Here is a 24359-nt window from a genome sequence, read left to right on the forward strand (position 1 = left end):
GTGAGAGGTTGAGGCAGACCCCCTCCCCACCACGGGCAAAAATAATGACTCAGATAAACGGGTTGGAAAAGTGGTGGAAAGTTTAAATGGAAAGCGGTGAGTGTTTACAGAGAGCCAGAAGCGCAGGGACAAAAGAGATCCCAAAAGCACAACCATCCCTACCTGAGGATCCACCCAAGACCCCCAGGGCTCCTTCTCCCCCCACCTCCACTGCTAGGGTAGTCTCAGCTGGCCAGATCTGAGACTGCCCAACCCCCAGGCCTTGGGCCCAAGGCCAGGAGACATCTCTCCCAAGTTACCGAGTGACGAAGGAGGAAGCAAGAGAAAGTGCCAGACCCCTCGCCAAGATCTTATAGTGGTGAAGGGAATTATGGGATGAAATACCCAGGTTCCTGTGTCCACCCCTCTGGGCTGGACTTTTGGACACAGGAAGTACCCCTCGTATGAACACAGCTGAGGGCACTCAGCCCAAACTGCTACAGAAAGTTACCCAAGAAGAAAAAAACGGTTGTCAGAACTGAGGTTTTCTGAAAAGAAATACAGAAAGACAACTCTGAGTGCCACATAAGGGCACAATGGCACAGGAAACACTGTCCTGCAGAGGGGCATCCTTGTTCTCAGAGCTGCTAACTCCCCCAGAATGGAGGGGGGAGGGAGAAAGGGAGAGGAAAGGGGAGCAGATAAAATAAAAACTCTTAATCAGTTTTCTTCAGAATTGCACCAACACAATTGTGAGCCAATTTGATTTGCTTTTTTACAACACTACCAATTCAATGTTTATGCATTAATTATGACTAATACACTGTCTAAAGACCTCATGGCACCACAATTTTCTGGAACAAGAAGTCACAGTGTTATCAAGGACATAAGCTTATTTGGGAAAGACTTAGCTGAAATTTTCTTCTTCAGTGCACTAAAGCAATTAAAGCAACCTTTCAGTTTCTGTAATTAAAATCACATTAGTAAATTAAAAAGACCTTTTTGCTCTTTAAATGTTGCACAGTAATGTTTTTTAATGGCTTTCCTCCCTCCTCCCTTCCCAAAGGTTTAAAATCCTTTCTTCTCAAGAATGTTTGCACAAAATTAACAACTTAAGTAATTAGCACAAAGCAAAGTACTTAACTGCACAATTATTTCTGGACAGATCAAGAAGAAACAGGCTCATGGCTTGTAAGCAGTAGTCTTGAATTATATTTTGTGTATTTCTTAGCATGAGACAGTTTATTTCAATATGTCAGAATTTAAGGCCAGGTGAGTTTGTTAAAGTTTAAACAATACATAATAGGTGAGGGAGTGGAGTCCCTCAGGGATCAGTCCTGGGACCACTCTTGTTCAACATCTTTGTGGCATTGAGTGCTCCCTCAGCAAGTTTGCTGATGACACCAAGCTGTGTGGTGCAGCAGACACGCTGGAGGGAAGGGATGGCATCCAGAGGGACCTTGACAGGCTGGAGAGGTGGGCACAAGCCAACCTCATGAGGTTCAACAAGACCAAGTGCAAGGTCCTGCATCTGGGTCAGAGCAATCCCAAGCACCACTATAGGCTAGGCAGCGACTGGCTTGAGGGCAGCCCTGAAGAAAAGGACTTGGGGGTGCTGGTAGATGAGAAGCTCAACATGAGCCACCAGTGTGCACTTGCAGCCCAGAAAGCCAATTACATCCCAGGCTGCATCAAGAGAAGTAAGAGCATCATAGGTGAGGGAGTGGAGTCCCTCAGGGATCAGTCCTGGGACCAGTCTTGTTTAACATCTTTGTTGGCGACATGGACAGTGGCATTGAGTGCACCTTCAGCAGGTTTGTTGATGACATCAAGCTGTGTGGTGCAGCAGACACGCTGGAGGGAAGGGATGGCATCCAGAGGGACCTTGACAGGCTGGAGAGGTGGGCACAAGCCAACCTCATGAGGTTCAACAAGACCAAGTGCAAGGTCCTGCATATGGGTCAGACCAATCCCAAGCACCAATATAGGCTAGGCAGCAACTGGCTTGAGAGCAGCCCTGAAGAAAAGGACTTGGGGATGTTGGGGGATGAGAAGCTCAACATGAGCCACCAGTATGCACTTGCAGCCCAGAGATCCAATCATATCCTGGGCTGCATCAAGAGAAGTGTGGCCAGCAGGTCAAGCAAGGTGATTCTTCCCCTCTACACCACTCTCATGAGATCCCACATGGAGTAGTGTGTTCAGTTCTGAAGCCCGATTACAAGAAGGATATGGACATGCTAGAACATGTCCAAAGAAGGGTCATGAGGATGATCAGAGGACTGGAGCACCTCTACTATGGAGATAGACTGAGAGGGTTGGGTCTATTCAGTCTGGAGAGGAGAAAGCTCCAATACCTTATTGTGGTCTTCCAGTATCTTAAGGGTGCCTATAAGGAAACTGGTGAGGGACTTTTTAGAATGTCAGGGAGCAATAAAACCCAGGGGGAATGGAGCAAAACTGTAAGTGGGTAGATTCAGATTGGATGTTGGGAAGAAGTTCTGCACCATGAGGGTGGTGAGTCACTGGAACAGGTTGCTCAGGGAGGTTTTTAAGGCCAGGCTGGATGTGGCTGTGAGCAACCTGATCTAGTGTGAGGTGTCCCTGCTCAAGGCAGGGGGATTGGAACTGGATGTCCCTTGGGGTCCCTTCCAACCTTGACAATTCTGTGATTTTATAGTAGACAAAAAAAGCTTCTTGTTTCTGTTATATATGTGCAGTCAGTTTTGTGAACTTGACCAAAAACAGGTGAAAACCAGACATTCACAATTACTGAAGAGCAACAACTGGCAACACCACTCTGCAAACAGGCTAGTGCATGCAACTGTGAAACAAAAGTAATTATGGGGAATTGTTTCATTGTGCAATGAAATGTTCATAAACATAATTAGTAAGAAGTAAATTATCAGAAGACCAGCAAAATAAAGCCTGGTTTCCCATGGCTTTCTGTCTAGCACTGCCAGAGCTGGCCCCCTTTTTCTCCTTTGCTATTTACCTGACCTTTTTCCCACTACCTTAGACATGGCACTGGGGCCAGTTGGAAGCTGGCTGCACGCTGCCCAACTAATTGCCTGTTACCTCTTGAAACATCTACCACACTGAGTATCATCAAAATGCCTTTCACCAGGAGCACTAATAAAGTCCCCTCTCCACATCATGTTTTTCCTCACCTACAAAAGCTAATTTGAGGAAAACATACAACTGCAGTTTGTGTTTTTCATTTTCTCACCAACCCTTTCTGAAATGGTCTAACACATTCGAGAGCCAGCAGAGAGCCTGACTGAAGACATCCTGTTTCTTACAAAGCAATCTAAAGCACACAGCAGTGATGGAGTGGGGAAGGAAGCAACTTTCAGTTTTGAATGCATTATTTAAATTATAATGTATCCACTGCCTTTCAGTGTGAAGTTTAATTCCAGGAGGCAAACTGAACACTGATTACTAAATAGATGCAACAGACTAGGCAATGCATAGACTGCTCCTGATCAGAGAGAGAGAGAGAGAGAGAGAGAGAGAGAGAAAGCAAACAAAAAACCCCAAACAAACAAAAAAGCCACCCAAAAACCCCACAACCCCACACCAACAAAACCAAAACCAACACAGCCAACCAACACCAGCACCTGCAATTGCAATTAGAAGTTTCATCTCATTTAAAACTTTCACATGAAACTTTTGCTGTAGCTGAACAGGTAAATAACTAAACCATTCGAGAGGAAAAAAGCCCTTGTTACTGTGTGTCCTTGTCACTAAGGCACTAGCACTCTTTGCCAAACACAACTCTCATTAATTTACTCTCTAACAAATTTCATGAGAAGTGAGACTATTCTTTTGTCCCAAAATATACATAACAGGAGGTTAAACATGAAAGAGAGCTGGCTGATATTGGTGCTGAACCTCTCTCCATCATCTTTGAAAGGTCATGGAGATTAGGAGAGGTACCTGATGACTGGAAGAAAGCAAATGCCACTCCAGTCTTCAAAAAAGGCAAGAAAGAGGACCCAGACAACTGCAGACCAGTCAGCCTCACCTTCATCCCTGCAAAGATGATGGAGCAGCTCATCCTGGAGGTCATCTCTAACCACATGGAAAACAAGAAGGTTATCAGGAGTAGCCAAGGTGGATTTACCAAAGGGAGATCCTGTCTGACTAATCTGATAGCCTTCTATGAAATTATAACCAAATGGGTAGATGAGGAAAGAGCAGTGGATATCATATATCTTGACTTAAGCAAAGCCTTTGATACTGTCTCCCATAACATCCTCACAGAAAGGCTCAGGAAATGTGGCATAGAAGGCTGGTCTGTGAGGTGGACTGAAAACTGGCTCAACAAAACAGTTCAGAGTGTGGACAGCAGCGGCACAGAGTCAACTTGGAGGCCTGTGGCCGGTGGTGTTCCCCAGGGATCAGTACTGGGTCCAGTTTTGTTCAATGTCTTTATCAACGACCTGGATGAGGAGATTGAGAGCACCCTCAGCAAGTTTGTTGATGATACACAACTGGGGGGGTTGGCTGACACCCTGTTGGGCTGTGCAGCCACCCAGTGAAATCTGGACAGGCTGGAGAGCTGGGTGCAGGCAAACCTCATGAAGTTCAATAAGGGTAAGTGCAGGGTCCTGCATCTAGGGAGGAATAACAACAGGAACCAGTGCAGGTTAGGGGCTGCCCTGCTGGAAAGCAGCTCCAGGGAGAAAGACCTTGGAGTGCTGGTGGACAGCAAGTTCTCCATGGAACAACAATGTGCCCTTGTGGCCAAGAGAGCAAATAGTATCCTAGGATGTATCAAGAAGGGTGTGTCCAGCAAGTCTAGGGAAGCTCCTCTCCCCATCTGCTCTGCCCTGGTGAGACCACACCTGGAATAATGTCAAGTTTGGGGCTCCCCAGTTCAAGAAAGACAGAAACCTGCTGGAGAGAATCCAGTGGAGAGCCACGAGGATGATTAGGAGACTTGGGCATCTCCCCTATGAAGAGAGAGTGAGATCTCTGGGGCTATTTAGTCTTGAGAAGACTGAGAGGGGATCTCATCAATGTGTATAAATATCTGAGGGGTGAGTGTCAAGTGGAAGGGGAGCAAGCTCTTTTCAGTGGTGCACAGTAATAAGACAAGAAACAACGGGTTCCAACTGGCACATAGAAGATTTCACCTCAACCGGATGCACTTCACCCACCTGGATGCATTCTTGTGAGGACTACCTTAAGTGATCCTGCTTTGGCGGGGGGGGGTTGGACCCTATGATCTCCTGAGGTCCCTTCCAAACTCTAATATACTGTGATACTGTGAATTACTAGGGCTTCATCAGGCTCAACCAGGCGGAGGGGTATGTTACACACACATTCATCTTCCACCTGTTTCAAGTCACACTTCAGCCCCAATTTGTTACTAGATAAGATATTCATTGTGATATTCTGTCAGTGTCTTAAACACATTGGCATTTGGTAAATCACACTGTTTTAAAACACAGGAGTAATTTCTCTTCCCTTCCATCTCTAATTAAGTTGAAGACATATGGCATAGTACTGTTATTATTATTGTCAAGAACTGTATCAGTTCAGAAGACTGGGACTAATCTACTTCATCATCTCCTGATCCATTTTAACCCCAACTAAGTATGCAACACAGCCATAGACTTACAACCAGGATAAACAGGTCCAGCTCTATTCCATATGCAGAGCTACCTATGTCCAACACAACTGCTTATAAACCATCAGCTGCATCTGCCACAAGAGATGAAGGATCCAGAAATATGCTATACTGCATCTATATAACTAGCTGCACTAGAAATCTGAGATGTTAGCATCAGACCAGAAAAACAGGAACAAGAGCTGAAGGGGATAGAAGGAAAGTTGAGGGTGAGGTGTCACTTAACATCTCACTAAATTCATGCATGCCTCGCTGGACATGCATTGGACACAACATCTGGCTAGACTGAGCTGTGACTGGAGCACAAACAGACACTGCTCTCCAAACCCTACAGGCATCAGCAACTGCACAGCTGACCTAACTCAATTTCCACACACATTCTGAAAGAACAGGACATTAGAAGCTTGAATAAGCTTAGATTGGCCCCTTACAAAATTCACATTAGGTATGCTGATTCTTCAGCACTCTCACCTCCTTTTCCCTTCCTTCCCTCAATGGGTCCCCTAACAACTTGCACAATTGCCTTTTGTTTGAAAATTAGAAGGCATCTATCCCAGTAGCTACTGCTGTAGTGGCAAGCAGGGTACAGAAAGATAGTCAAAGTGGTTTTGCTTTTCTTTTCATGCTCCCCCTACAGTTGTAGGAGTAGTGCTCCAGGTCAGCCCAGACCACCTTCCTTTGGACAGCAGCTGTTAAACTGCATGTAAGAAGTCTGACATTGCCCTGGCAAGTCCAATATTTATTTATTTATTTATAAGCACGCAGAAAGCAGATGTACAGTAACAAACATGAAAGAGGACAAACCATGAACAGTCTTTCCAAACAACAGCAGAGCGTGGCTATTGTAAGAGACAAGCTGGGCTTTCAAGTATTTGGGCAACTGGCACAAACTCAAAGCACCATCTCTTCCCCAAGCCTGCCTTTTGCTCTTTTACATCCCAAAAAGGCACTGTAATTTACACCAACACTGAAAATATTCAATGCAGCCACATACAAGTTCTTTGTATATTCATTAATGTCATGGAAATGAATGCAAATTCATGATATATCCTCTCTACTTGTCAATGTTTCCTTATTACATTTTCACTAAAGGCATCGTTCAATCCCTTTTTTAAACTCTTAAGAGGTTTCTTCCTATATCCTCTAGTAAAACAGCACAAAGCTGAACAGTTTTACCATGAAAAAGAGCTTTCCATACATTCATCCTAAGTTCTCCCTGAATATGTTATTTTCAGGGAGCATCAGAGCTTTTCATTGATGAATCTTGCAGACTTCTATAAAAAGAAACTACTAGAATGCTCCTTCTGTGGAGAATTAAAACAAGAGAGAGTTTGACTATGCAGCTTGTCAGTATGTAACAGATGGGACCCTATTCAAAATTAAACATGCAAATTTGTATGGCTACATATATATGAGCTCAGTGTCCCCGTCTCTCAACAGCTCAGCAGAAGCTTAGGGAGTAGCTGAATCAGAAAAAAGAATGACATGGCAAGCTCCAATACCTCATGTGTAAGCTCTGCTATGAACACATCTAAATCTAGGTGTCTGAAACTAGAACCAAATTTCAACTCACTAAAACCAGAGAAATATTGTTGGCTTCCTCACTTCTAGCCCTGCAATTCTAGCCCCTACACTATCTCCTAATCACATAGTCTCTGTCTACACCTAGGGCATTTCAGCGCTTCACATGCTTGCAGACAGTTAAATTTCCCCATGCCTAATGTCCAAACACTTAATTCAACACAGAATGTTCAACATTGAATTCCATCTCTGAATGGCACCCAATTTGGTAACATTGCCCATTTTCCTATTGAACTCTGTAGCTCTAGAGAGTCTGCTATCACCCTACCTTCTTCCTAAAGAGGGAACAAAAATGGAAATCAAGGAGATGAAAGACCTGAAAACACTAGATTTGGAAAGGTTCTCCATCCCCATTTTTTTTCCATAAAGTCACTACTATCACAGATCTCCCTGTCCTCCAAAGCCCCTAATCCTTCACTACAAGACACAAAGAAAGGGCTAAATGTATAGTGGACACTGCTTGTCTCTTACCTCAAGGGAAGGAAAGGATAGACATGCCTTTAATGCACAACCTCTTCTGATTTCCATTGTCCTGAAGGACTGGGAACCTGAATTTTGTGAATCTTTCCTACTTATCTCTGAATGTTGTTGGCCAATGGCATCCTGGCCTGTATCAGGAACAGTGTGGCCAGCAGGAGCAGGAAGGTCATTCTGCCCCTGTACACTGCACTGGTTAGGCTGCACCTTGAGTACTGTGTCCAGTACTGGACCCCTCAGTTTAGGAAGCATGTTGACTTGCTGGAACGAGTCCAGAGAAGGGCAATGAAGTTGGTGAGGGGTTTGGAACACAAGCCCTATGAGGAGAGGCTGAGGGAGTTGGGGTTGCTTAGCCTGGAGAAGAGGAGACCCAGAGGTGACCTTCTTGCTCTCTACAACTACCTGAAGGGAAATTGTGGACAGGCGGAGGTTGGTCTCTTCTCCCGGGCAGCCAGTACCAGAACAAGAGGACACAGTCTCAGGATGCACCAGGGGAGGTTTAGGCTGGATGTTAGGAAGAAGTTCTATACAGAAAGAGTGATTGCCCATTGGAATGGGCTGCCTGAGGCGGTGGTGGAGTCACCATCGCTGGAGGTGTTCAGGAGGAGACTTGATGGGGTGCTTGGTGCCATGGTTTAGTTGTTTAGGTGGGTTGGATTGGTTGATGGGTTGGACACGATGATCTTGAAGGTCTCTTCCAACCTGGTTTATTATTATTATTATTATTAAGTTTCAGTAAGGATCACAATTATACTAGGTACTTCACTTCCATTAGAGCTATCCCAATCCCAAGGGACAGTGTCACCTTAGTTAATATAATTTTTTTTCATGTTTCCCTTGCTTTTTTATGCAACTTTTTTGACTTTGATTCTGAGTTTCCCGAAGCAAGGGCAGACTTCTGTTAGAAGCATGCACAAAGTCTATCATTAAAAATCAAGAGCTATTTTTTCTTATCCCCAGCAAACCACATCTTTCAACAGTAATACAGGTAAAGAAAATGTCCACCTCAAAAGAACAGCTCAAATTTAATATTAAAGGAAATTGCATCAACATCATTTCCACAGATCTTCTTCCCAATTGCCAGATCTACATGAAAGGCATGACAGTCAAGGCTGGAAAGAAAACAGATTTCTTTCCTCTTCACATTAGACCACTACTTCTGATCTGCCTCCCACATAATACTAAGTATTAGTGATGATCAAATGAGCAGAGAAATCCCTGAAGCAATTTTGCTTCTTTAATAGAGACCTTTAATGTCTGTTGCAATGAGCTATTTCTGAAGCTGCACCAACTCGGAGCCTTATTTTCTTTTCTTTATTTGGCTTTTTTGCCTTTTTTTTTTTAGTCTGTGCTGAGCTCTCCAGGGCAGATTTTATGGTCCAGTGGCATTATGAAGGAAATCAAGACATTAAGCAATGACAAGAGAAAGGACAACAGGGGAGATGATGATGCTTGGTTTTGTTTAGTTACAACCTAAATTTATTTTACGGATCTATGTTTCCTCCACATCTTCACAAAACCCTTTGAAGAGTCAAATGAAAATTGAGTCAGGGTGGCCCTGCAGCACAAAAAGTTTAGTGAAACATCAAAAGGTGAACACATTGAGCAATTTCCTCTGATTAAAAAAACACAATAATTACAAGTAAATGGCATAGGACTGAGCATTTATCATTACCTTAAATTTAGTTCTCATAATTTCACACTAACATTAATTCTAAGCAAGCCTGCACAAGATGACATTCACTAATGCAGAAGGTGGGTGGAGGGGGATGTCTGTCCCAAGAATGATTCTACCTGAAATTTTCATTGCATGTGAGTATAGACTTTAATACAGAAATGTTTTTTAAATGCTATAAACAACTCTGAAGACAAGTCAGGAATCTGCCTGATGCCATGGGTTAGTTGATTAGGTGGGTTGGATTGGTTGCTGGAACAAGTCCAGAGAAGGGCAATGAAGTTGGTGAGGGGATTGGAACACGAGCCCTATGAGGAGAGGCTGAGGGAGCTGGGCTTGCTTAGCCTGGAGAGGAAGAGACTCAGGGGTGACCTTATCACTCTCTACAACTACCTGAAGGGAAGTTGTAGACATGTGGATGTTGGTCTCTTCTCCCAGGCAGCCAGCACCAGAACAAGAGGACAGAGTCTCAGGCTGCGCCAGGGGAGGTTTAGGCTGGATGTTAGGAAGAAGTTCTATACAGAGAGAGTGATAGCCCATTGGAATGGGCTGCCTGGGGAGGTGGTGGAGTCACCATCATTGGAGGTGTTCAGGAGGAGACTTGATGGGGTGCTTGGTGCCATGGTATAGTTGTTTGGGTGGGTTGGATTGGTTGATGGGTTGGACGCGATGATCCTGAAGGTCTCTTCCAACCTGCTTTATTCTATGCATTCTATGTATTCCCTAAAACTTGCTGGAGGAAAAAAGGTAAAACCCAAAAATCTACAACTCCATCTGTGCATTTCCTGTTGACTATGGTTCAAGAGGATACTTATGTATCTGCCATGGTGTAATAGTGTCCAAGGCCTTATCTACTTCCACTTAAGTACTAGTGTCTACAGTACACTGCCTAATAAGAGTGTCTCAATGAACAAGACTGAGAGACTGCTTCAAAGACATTGCATTAATTTTTTTCCTTCCCAATAAAAATCAAATATTCCAAAACTACAATCCCAGCACATTTATTCTCTATAAATAAATAATTTTTTAAATCTTAGAATTATGAAGTACAGAGAGATAACAAGGCTTCCCCATCTGCTCCAAAATATGGGGTTAGGCATATATACACCATCCAATTAAATGCCTTCACCATTATTACAGGAAGAAATAAAGATACTTTTTGCCCTCTGCTAGTAAATTAAGTACACAATCAATAGCCCAACTAATGTCACTGCATTATTTTATCTCCATTTCTGGATATACAACTATAGTTCTTTTCAGGCTCTACTAAACCATGTCTGAGGGATACAGAATATATCTATGGAATATAACTTTTTTCCCTGTATTAAGTTTTCTTATCATCCAAATTAATAGATTTTGCAATTTACTTTCACAGCATTTTGTCACACTGCTCAATATGCAAACAACTTTGCCAGTCAATTAGTTGATGTTACCAAGATATCTATTTTAGAATGGGTTTGCTTACTTTAAATCTAATATAGGTTCACAGACTGCACAATAGAATAGCTTGCTGTATTGAATTCAATCACCCTGCCAGCACTGGATCCACCCATCCTTTTCTACTCATCCTGTTTCAGAATACAGATGATCCAGGACACCTTCACACATGACTGGAAGCTCTTGTTTCTAGATCATAACCCCACCTTTGTCTAACCAATTTTGTTCATTAAGCCAAAACACTAATCATGCTTTCTCTCAAGAGAAATAAGGCTAAAGGGTAATAAAGACATCCAACTGATTAAACCAGAAGACACCCACATGTGGTATATTATTGCTATAAAAAACATCAGGGTAAAAAAAATTTACAAGAAGAGTGTGGACTAAAAATCTTTGCAAGAATGCATACAGAAGCTTTTACCCAAAGAAGTAGATTTAAACCTGGTTTAACAGAACGGTATTACCTGACACTGTGCTTAAGGGTGATGGCTGATTTGTGCCCGTGTGGGTCCAAGCACAGACTGACAACCATTAATTTAATTGTTCAGAATAAATCACATTTTCTCTTGTGTCTTCTTTCCACGACCACATGGACAACAAAACCACAAACTCAATGACAACAACTCACATTGTTGCTTTCCACTGAATGAACAGTGACCAGTTTAACAAAAGTGCTGACATGCTAATCTTGTTCTTAGTGTGATGGCTGCTCATCCTGCTCGTAGTCCCTTCCAGATGGCTCAGTGTGAAAGGGATGGTGAGACAGGGAAGAAGGAACATTCCATACTGTTTTGAACATCTGTTCCACTGCAGCTATACATTAAAAAACAACAGAAACCTTACTGTCACTATCAATTTTACTATTTCAACCTAATACTACTAGACTAACACCAAATATAATATAATGTGTTGTGTGTGCATAAGAAAAAATGTCTTTGCAAATCAAGCAAGAGCATTTGTTTAGTTTTTGCTCTCATAAGAAGGGACTTGTTCAAAAAAAGGAAGTAGTTACATTGCACTGAAAACACATTTTTCTTTCATGTGACCTTTCTTGAAATCTGTATTATACTCCAAGAATTTATTATCATCCTTTATCCTATTCAAGCAAACAGAACTAAATCACCATTTGTTTCCCTTTAGTTTTGTTTGCCTTTACTGAAAAGACAGAAGCTATTGAGCTTGTTTAAATTCTATTGAAAGAGTTTTGCACAGCAACTCCAAAATATTTCCCTTGTGCATATACAGAAATAGTGGCAGCATTTTTGTTTAGAAGCAAAGTTGAAAGGAAGAAATGAAAAGAGAAAGATCTTACTACAGTACACAGCCTACCTCTTAAATAACATTTACTCTTTAAAATACCATCTCTTGAAAAGAAGCAGCCAGACAGAACAAGAAGGAACTCAGCACAGAGTTAAGAAAGAGAAGGAAGCAGCACTTTGTCCTACAGCAAACAAAAAAAAGACTTAGATTGATCATCCCCTGCTTTTGTATCATCTTGACAAGTACTAACCATACAGCAGCTGAATGATTCAGCTCTTTCTACTTTGAATAACCAACAATTACCTGAATGAAAATTTAAAAGTACTAAACTGTTGAGTAGAAATCTGACATCCTGTAAAATACAATACTGTTTAAGCACTTAAATGGTAACACTCAGTGAGAAATATGAACTGGATAAGGTCAAAAGGAGAAAAATCAAAGTAATGGAGCTAGTTACGATGCCAAGCTAATTAGGTCAGAAACAGCCCTCCCCTAGCAGGTCAAAATGCTTCCAGATGTCATCAGGCTCAGATCTCACCAGATTTGAGCACAGAGTTGGCTACACAGATAGACAGTTCTCATTCTACATAGCCAAGCCTCAGATATCAACCCTGACATCAACAAAATGTCTACAGGCCAACCAGAAGTGTTCCCATGATACAGTTAAGATTAATCTGCCTTTAAGGTAGCCCATGGTTCAAACATTTTGCTATGTATTTCTAACACTAGTGATTCCCACCTACCTAGTGCCTCTTCATTTCTCTGGCATAGTAATAGCACTGGGCAATAAAACAACAAAGTGACAAAAATAAAAGAACTGCTATTTAGTAAGTACTATTACTTAACCAACAATCAGTTGATGATCTCAAAGGTCTCTTCCAACCTGGTAAATTCAATTCTGTTCTATTCTATTCTATTCTATTCTATTCTAACCACAGCAGGGCATTACCCACTTAAAGGAAGTTTCTTGATCACCGCCTGACTATTCCAGGACCATTTTGGACGTCAGTCCAAAAACGCATCAGTAGAAACACAAACTCCTCCTTCATGCAACAATTAAAATAGGAGTGCACAGAGTTCCTTTTCATTTCCCAATTTACTATAAAAACAATTAAGAGACTGTTTTAAGTGCATTCCTTTCAATATGGTCTCACGAATGATGGCCTTATGCAACTTACAAGTGTGTGCTTTAAATCAGCTTTGGATAGCCAATATAAACTCTTCTAATACCTTAGTGTGACTTATGGAAATTCCTATCTACATTAGAGAAAGAGAATAATTCTGTAACACAGAATCATTACCATGTGAGATTGCAATGCTGCTTTAGACAATTTTAATACTCTGTTACAAGTTGTTCCAGTTGCAAAGTCTGCAAATACAAACAAGCCTTTTCTTAACATTTAGATACATGATGCATAAATAGCTCTTGCAGACCATTTAGAGCACATTTGTCCCAGCCTTCCTCCTTCACAAACAAGCACTATCAGATGCAAATGTCTTGGTTGTTTAAAGAAAATGTTAAGTTCCAGCTAGGTCTTGCTGACTTACATTGATCCCATCTAACAGAGCCTTAGTGGATTTAAAGTACTCAGAATAACTGCCTGGGTCACAGCCCATGTGACAATGGCCACCCACCCAGCAAGGCCTCAGGAGCCAGCCTGCACTGAGAAAATGCAGTTCAGATCCTCAAATGACCTCAAGCTAAACTTGAAGCAAATTCAGTAATTTGTTTCTCAAAACTCAAATTAACCTAAATTGCAGGGAAAAGTACAAAAGGAACAAAGTATCCACTTCATGTCAAACAATACCCATTTTATGCAATACACAGTGTTTCTTATTCCCTTACTTAATGTTTACCATTAAAATCCTTTCAGAACAGCATTATTCAGGAAAATAAAATAAACTGTTCTTCAACTCTTTTTCCTCACAGCAGTAGATCTAAAATGTCACAGGGAAGTGTTAGATTTTCTTACAGTTCAGTTAAATCAAATTCTAAAATGGCATGGGGAAGTGTTAGGTTTTCCTATGGTTCTTTTCCATACTAAAAATCTCCAAAGAACAATACCCAATGCACACCTATATAGAGGCAGATATGGACACAGTTATTACAAATGTAACATGACTATGGAAGAGAGCAATTAGAATAGAATATAGAATAGAATAGAACAGGTTGGAAGACATCTTCAAGATCATCACGTCCAACCTCTCATCCAACACCACCTAATCAACTAACCCATGCAACCAAGCACCCTGTCAAGTCTCCTCCTGAACATCTCCAATGATGGTGACTCCACCACCTCCCCGGGCAGCCCATTCCAATGGGCAATCACTCTCTCTGTGTAGAACTTCTTCCTAACCTCCAGCCTAAACCTCCCCTGGCACAGCTTGAGACTGTGTCCTCTTGTTCTGGTACTGGTGCCCTGGGAGAAGAGACCAATCCCCACCTGTCCACAGCCTCCCTTAAGGTAGTTGTAGAAAGTAATAAGGTCACCCCTGAGTCTCCTCCTCTCCAGGCTAAGCAACCTCAGCTCCCTCAGCCTCTCCTCATAGGGCTTGTGTTCCAAACCCCTCACCAACTTTGTTGCCCTTCTCTGGACTCGTTCCAGCAAGTCAACATCCTTCCTAAACTGAGGGGCCCAGAACTGGACACAGTACTCGAGGTATGTCCTAACCAGTGCAGTGTACAGGGGCAGAATGACCTCCCTGCTCCTGCTGGCCACACTGTTCTTGATGCAGGCCAGGATGCCACTGGCCATCTTGGCTACCTGGGCACACTGCAGGCTCATGTTCAGCCTACCATCGACCAGCACCCCCAGGTCCCTCTCTGCCTGGCTGCTCTCCAGCCACTCTGACCCCAGCCTGTACCACTGCATGGGGTTGCTGTGGCCAATGTGCAGAACCCGGCACTTGGATGTGTTAAATCTCATGCTGTTGGACTCTGCCCATCTGTCCAGCCTGTCAAGGTCCCTCTGCAGAGCCTCTCTGCCCTCCAGCAGAGAGCTCCTGCCCCCAGCTTGGTGTCATCCGCAAATTTACTTACATATTACATAGGACAAATATTCTGTACCATAACCATTCTGCACTAATCTTTGCCTGCCTCACCTCCTAAAGTGCTGCCTCTACTCCTAGTCTTTACCAGATAGGGCAGACTTTCCCACCAGGAAATGAGTGCAATGATGGTTTGTATCAGGCTACTACAGTTTATCACAATCCTTAAAATACCTTGCAGCTGAGCAACTTCAACTGTTTAAAGGAACATGCAGTCACAGTCCATGAAGATTTCACTTAATATAAATCAAATCAAATCAGAATCCCTAAAATTCCTTAAGGTGGAGCTTCTCACCATTGTCATGAAATTTCAGCAAGAAACTCAAGATTTCCCTAATTCTCCTGATTATGACACTGCTACCAACATTGCAACCTAGAAATGACAGCTGGTCTATGTGGGGGGGAAAAAAAAACCAACAACAGATTTATTTTGGATGCATTTTAAAGAAAAACTGAACAAAATATTTTGTGTTTGGGTCCAACAGCTGAGTCTAAGTGAATTAACAGAAAGATTCCCAAGTATTTTCATCCTGAGCCAAGTATGCCATCTGTTCCCATGAAGTCCATCTTCTGGTGGCTGCTGTACCTACAGCGTTATCACAAAGTGCCGTGCAATCAAGGACTGGTGCATAAATCAAGACAGATACTGTGAGTGACAGAGTGCAACACACAAGAAAGTAGTGAAAAAACCCCAAAATAATAATTAAATAAAAAAATCACCTACCACCCTACAAAAAAAGCCACAACAAAGCACAAGCTTTTAAGGCTCCACATTAATGCAGCCAAGTATTCTGCAGCTTCTTGCCTCGTGGTTATTTTGCTCTAGTGCCCAAGGAGCACTGAGATCTGAAGAGAGGTTTTCCAAGGGTGTAGAATAGAAAGAATAGAATAGAATAGAATAGAATAGAATAGAATAGAATAGAATAGAATAGAATAGAATAGAATAGAATAGAATAGAACAGAACCGAACCAAACCAGGCTGGAAGAGACCTTCAAGATCATCGCATCCAACCTATCATCCAACACCACCTAATCAACTAACCCATGGCACCAAGCACCCCATCAAGTCTCCTCCTGAACACCTCCAGTGCTGGTGACTCCACCACCGCCTTGGGCAGCACATTCCAATGGGCAATCACTCTCTCTGTGTAGAACTTCCTCCTAACCTCCAGCCTAAACCTCCCCTGGCGCAGCTTGAGCCTGTGTCCTCTTGTTCTGGCGCTGGCTGCCTGGGAGAAGAGACCAACCTCTGCCTGTCTACAACCCCCCTTCAGGTAGTCATAGACAGCAATAAGGTCACCCCTGAGTCTCCTCTTCTCCAGGCTAAGCAGCCCCAGCTCCCTCAGTCTCTCCTCATAGGGCTTGTGTTCCAAGCCCCTCACCAACTTCATTGCCCTTCTCTGGACTTGTTCCAGCAAGTCAACATCCTTCCTAAACTGAGGGGCCCAGAACTGGACACAGTACTCGAGGTGTGGCCTAACCAGTGCAGTGTACAGGGGCAGAATGACCTCCCTGCTCCTGCTGGCCACACTGTTCTTGATGCAGGCCAGGATGCCAGATGCTTTTTATATCTTTCCTACATGTTATCTGCCTGTGGATGATAGCTTGAGCACTAATGATCCAATTTCTCTCTACCAGGTAATCTTCTTCTCTCTCTTCCACATGGGTTAACATCAAGTTAATCACAGAAACCACTCATGTCTGATGCACAAGAAATTAGCAATTCATAATTTTCCAGTTCATAAAATACTAATAGCTACACATGGCACAGCAGACATCCAGTTATCAGAGGTACAGGGGCTCTTGAATCACAAGGAAGTACCACAGTGTCCAACAAACATCAAGATGGATTATACTCCTTTTCCTGACCTTATTAATACTGATAGCACTATTTTTTATTGTTTAATTAAGTTAGATGGACATACCTATCTATACCATTCACCAGGAATGGAAATACCAAGAGAAATAACTGTAGTACAAAGAAAAATCTGAATACACTGGCTCTATCCAATAGCATATTAATATATGAAGTGCATCAAGACTGAAAGCAGCTACATCTCCCCAGACATAAAACAGTTTCCCTTGGGGATTCTGGCTCTTTTGTGACAGATCCTCCCTTTTACTAATGTTACAAATTCAGATGTCCAAGTTCTGCCCACCATTAATCACTTCCTCATAATTCAGTGCATAATCTTTGTCTCAGTTTTTCCCTTTTTCTCTCTCTCTCTCGTTTTGGAGGAGGGGTTGGGGCATTAAATGCAGCCTAAAATCAACATCAGGCACTAGTAAAAGTACCGAGTTTTGATACAGTAACGTTGGTTTACAAAACCTTATTTGCAGCATTAAAGAGACTTCCTTGTTAGCCATGTAGTAACTCCCATTATGAGACAAATGAGCTACTATAAAACCATAGTGAGTCTCAGACTGAATACAGCAGTTAGCCTTCTCTAAAAATCCCTTTTCAAGACCTGAATGCTGAAAAAGTTGTGTTCCATGAAATCTGGCATGGTATCAACACATCTCCATGGAGCTGGCAGGGGTGAAGTGCTCCAGAAACCAGCTTCAATAGGGAAACAAAAAACCCAACAAAGGCATTCTTACACATACAATCACATCCCTAAATAGAAGCTTAAGCAACTTATGCTAAAATAATCAACTCTTACCTACAATTACTGGGGATGCAGAGGCTAGAAATGATAATACTTAATTTTTATGTCTGCTTTCTTCCAGCATTTCAAATCAGTGCATACAAATATCTTTCGTGGACGCTATTGTAAGTACAAGTCTGTCTGTCCTCATGACATATGTCTTGAAAATGTAAACATAGCTTAAGGGGGTGACATTTTGGAACCTAACCTTGACAGTTTGGAAAGATCATACTGACTAATTCGTCAATGGAATGGGCTGCCCAGGGAGGTGGTGGAGCCACCATCCCTGGAGATGTTCAAGAGGGGATTGGACGTGGCACTTGGTGCCATGGTCTAGTCATGAGGTCTGTGGTGATAGGTTGGACTCAATGATATTTGAGGTATCTTCCAACCTTAGTGATACTGTGATACTGTGACTTACAGCTATCTCCATAATTCTCTTCTAGTCAATGTCAGGTGTAGATGAGGTGGGGAAAATAGTATAATACTTTTACACAGTGTAATGAAAGCAGAACTGAAAAAATACACGGAGCCTACAAGAAAGAGCAGCACTATCCATCAGAGGATTTCCACTTGTGGACCTCTGGGGATGTTCAGATACTTCAAAAGTAATTAGGAAATCGGAAACTAAGTTTATGAAAACAGTAACTAAGGTTAAAGACTGCATTAGGAAGCAGAGAGACCTGCAGAGCAAGTCAGCCAGTGACAAGGATACTGTATTCATCTCAGAGGAGTTTTTGGTAGGGAAGCAGGGACATTTGTTCCAAACTAGCTCTTACCAGGTCTCATGGCTTACTAGATGCTGAACACCATCAGGTATGTTTCTAGAGAGCACCTTTGGGTTTTAGACTCATTGGAAAGAGTTCATATACTTTACAAATGGGGAATTTTCATCCTAAATATAGTCCTGAATCCAAATCAAACTGATGGCACCTCAAAATGCCTGTTGTCTCAGCATGTTCTAATTCATTACATAAAGACTGTAAGAGAATTACTTTGGTTTTCATTTATGAGGACAAGGTGGGAGAGGCAAATACTGGTTAAAAAAAAGTAAATTCCTCCTAAGGCTTAAAATCTGCTGCACAGCTGTGGGTTTTCTTACTTACAGCTCCCTCCAATGTTTACAAATAAAGGCTCCATGGGAAAGGAGGAAATAAAAAACATTCTACACAAGCAGTCAGAACTTCATCTGTCCTCTTTCTGTAGAATGCACTCACACACCCAATACTCAGGGAAAGATCTCACCTTCCTCATTAGCTGCCCATCAGCCACATACCAAATTCCTTGCAATACAGGCAAGTAAAATCCACTGAAGGAGACATGGACTGCCTAAACCCAGCAAGGTTGAAACTGTGAAGTAGCATCAGAAAGACTGTTACAGTAGGGTTACACAATACCTGTGTTACTACGGTATCTGTACACTTAGACATTAAATTTACTCTCCAGACTTGAGAATGGCAAGAAGCAGCTTCTGAATTATACAGCCAAGAGGCAAAAGCTACTTGATGATGCTGGCCAGCGCACAAGGCCCATAGAAGGATCAGAAATTGGACCTAGATCACACCAATACTTAGCAACAAATGCTTCAACTATAAGATGAATTATGTTTCCTTCTCAGAAACAAAACCCACTTATTGCCTTAGGATCCACTCCACTTATGAGTTGTGCTTTTAAAGACAGCTGTAAGCCAACCACTCCTTGATTTAATTAAACTGATTCCTTTCCCCATTCCATTTCAACATTTCTGCTATTATAGCTGCTGCTCCTGGCTGAGCTGCTTCCAGGGCTGGAATCAGATTGGGAGTGAGCAGAAACTTAATCCAGAGGCAAGTTAAAGCAGTTTATGGAATTACTGCCCTTATAGCTGAGACCATTCAAGTGACAGTGAGAGTGCTCAATCTGCACGAAAGAAAAACAAAACCAACCCACACAAAACAGCAATTCAAACTAATCTCCCATTTCATACTGAAACAAGACAGAGGCATTCAAAAGGCCTGTCACAGTGTTTAGTTGTGTAGATGAATAGCAAGCCAAATACAAATGACTGAGTGGTAAGTGGACCTGAAAGATTAGTAACCACTTTCTACAAGAAATTGCACCTAAGAGTGCTGTCCAAACACTCCTTGAAGCCCCTGGCTTGGAGCCACTTCCCTGGGGAGCTTGTTCCAGTGCTTGACCATGCCCTCAGTGTACAGAGCATATCCAATCCTAATATCCAGTCCAAAGTCAACCTGATGCAGCTTTAAGTCAGCCCCTCGTGCCCCATCACTGGACACCAGAGAGATCAGCACCTCCCTTTCTATGATCCATCATGAGGAATTTGTTGACAGTAATGAGGTCACCCTTCAAAACCCTCTTTTCCAAGCTGAATAAACTGAGTATCATAGTATCAGTCAGGGTTGGAAGGGACCACAAGGATCATCTAGTTCCAAACCCCCTGCCATGGGCAGGGATACCCCACACTAGATCAGGCTGGCCAGAGCCTCATCCAGCCTGCTCTTAAACACCTCCAGGGACGGGGCCTCAACCACCTCCCTGGACAACCCATTCCAGGGTTTCACCACTCTCATGGTGAAGAACTTCCTCCTCACCTCCAGCCTGAATCTCCCCATCTCCAGCTTCATTCCATTCCCCTAGTCCTATCACTACCTGAGATCCTGAGAAGTCCCTTTCCAGCCTTCCTGTAGGCCCCCTTCAGATACTGGAAGGCCACAATTAGGTCACCTCGAAGCCTTCTTTTCTCCAGACTGAACAGCCCCAACTCCTTCAGTCTGTCCTCATAGCAGAGGTGCTCCAGCCCTCTGATCATCCTTGTGGCCCTTCTCTGGACACGTTCCAGCACCTCCACATCCCTCTTGTAATAGGGGCTCCAGAACTGGACGCAGTATCCTCAAGTGCTCCTCCTAAATTATGCTCTCTAGCCCTAGTCCATCTTACTGGTTAAGAATACAGACCTATAACATTAAAGAGCTCAGACCTGTTGCAATTTCCTGTAACCTTCTGCTGTCAGTTTCCCAAAATCACACAGCAGTCCCACTGGACTCTGAGGAATTCAACAAAAATCTTACTTAATAGAAGAAAATATGTATCTCTTGCACATTTCCTACAAGAAAATAGATCTTTCTTAAATATTTACTCCTCAGGCTCACAGAAGTATCCGTCACATCACAAGGACCGCAGCACATTACATTTCATGCATGCATTACAAAGCCTGTTTACCTTGTCAGCCACAGGAATAGCTCATGTCTGCATCATTTCCACCTTTTCCATAAAAAGATGGTTTGGGTAAATGCTAATTTGGTACACATTGATTTCTGTGGCTTGCTAAAATAACTAACTAACTAAATAAATAAAAGCACATATAAATATTTAAGGTCAAATTAATTTTAAAAGCAGTAAGTGCTAAAGGCCAATTTTTAAGTAAATAGGCAGTGCTCTGAAAGGAGAGTGTGGATGGAAGCTCAGCAAAAAAAACTGGTATCGCCTTCTCAAGAGCAACATTATGATGAAAAGTACCATCACAGCTCAAGAAAAGCAACTGCCTTTAGCTTCAGGTAAATTGTGAAGGGCCTTCTTTTACTTTCCTAAGAGAGTAAGCAAGGACAAACCACTGAAAAAAAAAAAAGAAAAAAACAATTACAAAAGAATTTCAAAAGATCAGAGGAACCTTTTCTCTAATTTTGGATCTAAAAAGTCTTAATTCTTACAATTCATAGAGAACAGAACATTTCTTAGCTTTTTTCCCCCCATGACTTTAACCACAAACAGTATACTAATAGCTTGCTTATTGAACTGGTCACTAGTATTTCATCATTTCAGAGAGAAACACCTATCAAAATTCAGTAACCAAACACTTGAAGAAGCTGATCAGTTTGACACTCAGTTTTTTTATATTGCTAAGATGTCTTGTCCTTGTTGGATTAATAGTCCAAACATTTTCTCCTTTAAGGACCCCTACTGGCAGTGCTTCCTCTTCTGCTGTACTTCAAGCACCGCTGCCTTCTGCGTAATCTCTACTCCAGTTGCCAAAACAGCAAGGAAGGCTTGTGTCCTTCATGCATCCTACAGCTACCTTCCTCTACCAGAGAGAGTTTAGCAGCTTGGACTCTGCTTTGCACACCTCACTGTCAGCAATGTCATGTCTCACTACTACTTTAGAAGTTACTAGGTGGTTCAAGATTTGGAGGCATTGGAGGCAAGAGGTATAAACTAACATTTCCAAGTACCCTTTCCCTCCCACAGTTTTATGTTCCAATGTTTGCCTACAAGATCTTTTTGGCAACTTTTTTCTCTTTTTTTTTAATGTTAGGACTGTTTACTAGTCATAGATTCTAAAAACTGTTTCTTACTCTCAAAAGGAGTCCATAAACTACATGAATAGAACGAGGTAGTTTCTCCTCTTTTCCTATCCACTCCCCATCGACATTCCTAAACCCACACCCACCACTGGGACAAAATACCTTCTTCAAGTACTGTGTTTTTGTTTGAATATGAAAGCGCCTCAGATCCTCAGAAAGGATCTGAATATGAAAGCTCCTCAGACATAGAAACTCTTTCCACAAATCCTCAGGCCTAAAGGCAGCTTATTCTCAAGCCATGGGGAAAACAGTGCCTAGCTAACTAAATGCTGTCAGGCCACAGATCAGGCAGCTGTCTACCAAGATTCTTAGTGTTTTGTTGGGATTTTTTGAAGTACAAGGAGTCATTAACACCTGCTTTTAAACTGTGTTAATGCATAACTGAGGCAGCTTGATGAAGAAACTATGTAGCTGCAATCAGATGAATAGAATTTAAGGGCAGTCTATTTAATCCTATAAACAGATAAACTTCACATAAAAGAGAGAAAACTTTACAAGTTAATGCTTTATTTACAACTAAAAGTATGGCTGCAATGATAAGACAGGCTTTTAAGCTTATTCCTGAAGTTAAAGAGGAAAGGGCAGCCATCTAAACTCTGATCATCACTGCAGTCTCTTGGGAATTTAAAGCAGTTTGAAATCAATTTTGACATCTGTTTCTAAAAAAAACCCAAATTATCTTCCACACACCATTCCACAAGGAGTGAGTCCTGAAGTGTGCCACGAGTTTTCTTCAAAATATTTTGCATATTGAACCAAAATATACAAAGTGCTGATCTGTCATTCAATTGCCTTGAAGTGAATCTTCATTCCTAACACCAGTAAGTAATTGTGAAAGCTAAAGAACCTGAGGTGAAAACTCAGCTCAAACTGCAACACGACACCCCTTATTTCATACCACAATCTTTGCACCCAAACACGTCATTACATCAGAACTCTTCTGATGACATGTCCGGCGAAGTCCATATCTTCATCTGGGCGTCCACCCAAACAGTCTCTCATTCAGGCTCAAGTGTCAGTCCATTCCAGTTCTTCTTCCCTGTTGCAGTTTGAGCTGGGTGCCCCCCTGCAATGTTTACTTCCTGTGTCCAGAAGTCCAGCCCAGAGGGGTGGACACAAGAAATTATGTAGCATTTCCTACCACAATCCTTTGCACCACTATAAGATCCAGTGCGGAGTCTAGCACGCTCTCTTTTCTTCCTCCTCCGTCAGCCGGTAACTGGGGGAGATGTCTCCTGGCTTTGGGCCTGGCTAGGCCCAAGGCCATGGAGGGATGGGCAGTCTCAGATCTGGCCAGCTGAGACTAGCCTAGCATTGGGAGGGGGAAGAAGGAGCCCTGGGGGTCTTGGGTGTACCCTCAGGTGGGGATGAGATCTCTCTGGGTCTGTTTTGGGATCTTTCTTTGTCACTGCGCTTTTGGCTTTCTGTAAAAGTTCACTGCTTTCTATTTAAACTTTCCATCACTTTTGCAATCCCTTTGTCTGAGTGTTTATTGTTGCCAGGGGTGGGGAAGGGGGCTGCCTCAACCTAGCACAATAACAGAAACAAAGAAGGATGCAGAATTCTGGAGTGAACTTACTGAAACCTTGCCTCCATCCTAGCACTGCTGTTGATATCATCCTGATGATAAAATGTTCTACGAAATGTAAGTCCCTTAAAACCCATTGAACCGATGAGATCTCTCAATACAAGAGAAACAGATTTCTCTAGTATGGCTGTAACCTCCTGGCTGCTCAGCAAAGAGGACTGCTATTGCCACCTCAGTGATGAGGCTCTAGAACGTTCTCTGCCTGAAGCTGTAGGAATCACATGAAACTGAGCAAAACTTGTGCAACAGCCTATTTGCTGACAGACACACTGTGACTGGTAGTCACAAAGGCATTGACTCTGCTCCTGGAAGACCATCATGATCTTGGATGTCTCTTCCAACCTTAATGAGATCGTGATTTAAAGCTATCTCTGATTACATGCCTGGTTTATACGCCCCACCAAATTATGCAGCAAAGCTGTCTATACTTATGTTGCTCTTAACTATACTTTAAAATAGCCAATGTAATCTACAGAGACTACAAGTCACATTTACTGAAAAAAAAATAAAAATCAAGCCACTAGAGACTAAGCTACACAGCTCAAGAAGTAATTTAACTACACTGTTAAATTTAGAAACTGATTTAGTTAATCATTGCACAGGCAAGCAAGAATCAAACCTCAGCCTCAAGCAGATCCACACACACTAGCTGCATAATTCTGAAGGGAAG

At 42.4% G+C, this 24359-nt stretch overlaps 1 protein-coding gene across 4 annotated transcripts in view; it reads right to left on the reverse strand.

The window, feature by feature from the left end:
- The window catches only part of WASF3 (WASP family member 3), a 92026-nt gene that overhangs the window by 31549 nt on the left and 36118 nt on the right, over positions 1-24359 (reverse strand). Inside the window, exon 1 of one of the 4 annotated variants that reach the window (XM_068143576.1) lies at positions 9146-9166. The exons of the other annotated variants lie outside the window; for them this stretch is intronic. The gene's annotated coding sequence lies outside the window, so the exon portion shown is untranslated. Of the gene's footprint in view, positions 1-9145; positions 9167-24359 lie in introns of those variants that run through there. 4 annotated transcript variants of the gene reach the window in all.

This window comes from Melanerpes formicivorus, unplaced genomic scaffold, assembly GCF_026170545.1.
Source record: "Melanerpes formicivorus ecotype bairdi unplaced genomic scaffold, bMelFor1.0.p_v2 SCAF_1, whole genome shotgun sequence".
Taxonomy (NCBI): Eukaryota; Metazoa; Chordata; class Aves; order Piciformes; family Picidae; genus Melanerpes; species Melanerpes formicivorus.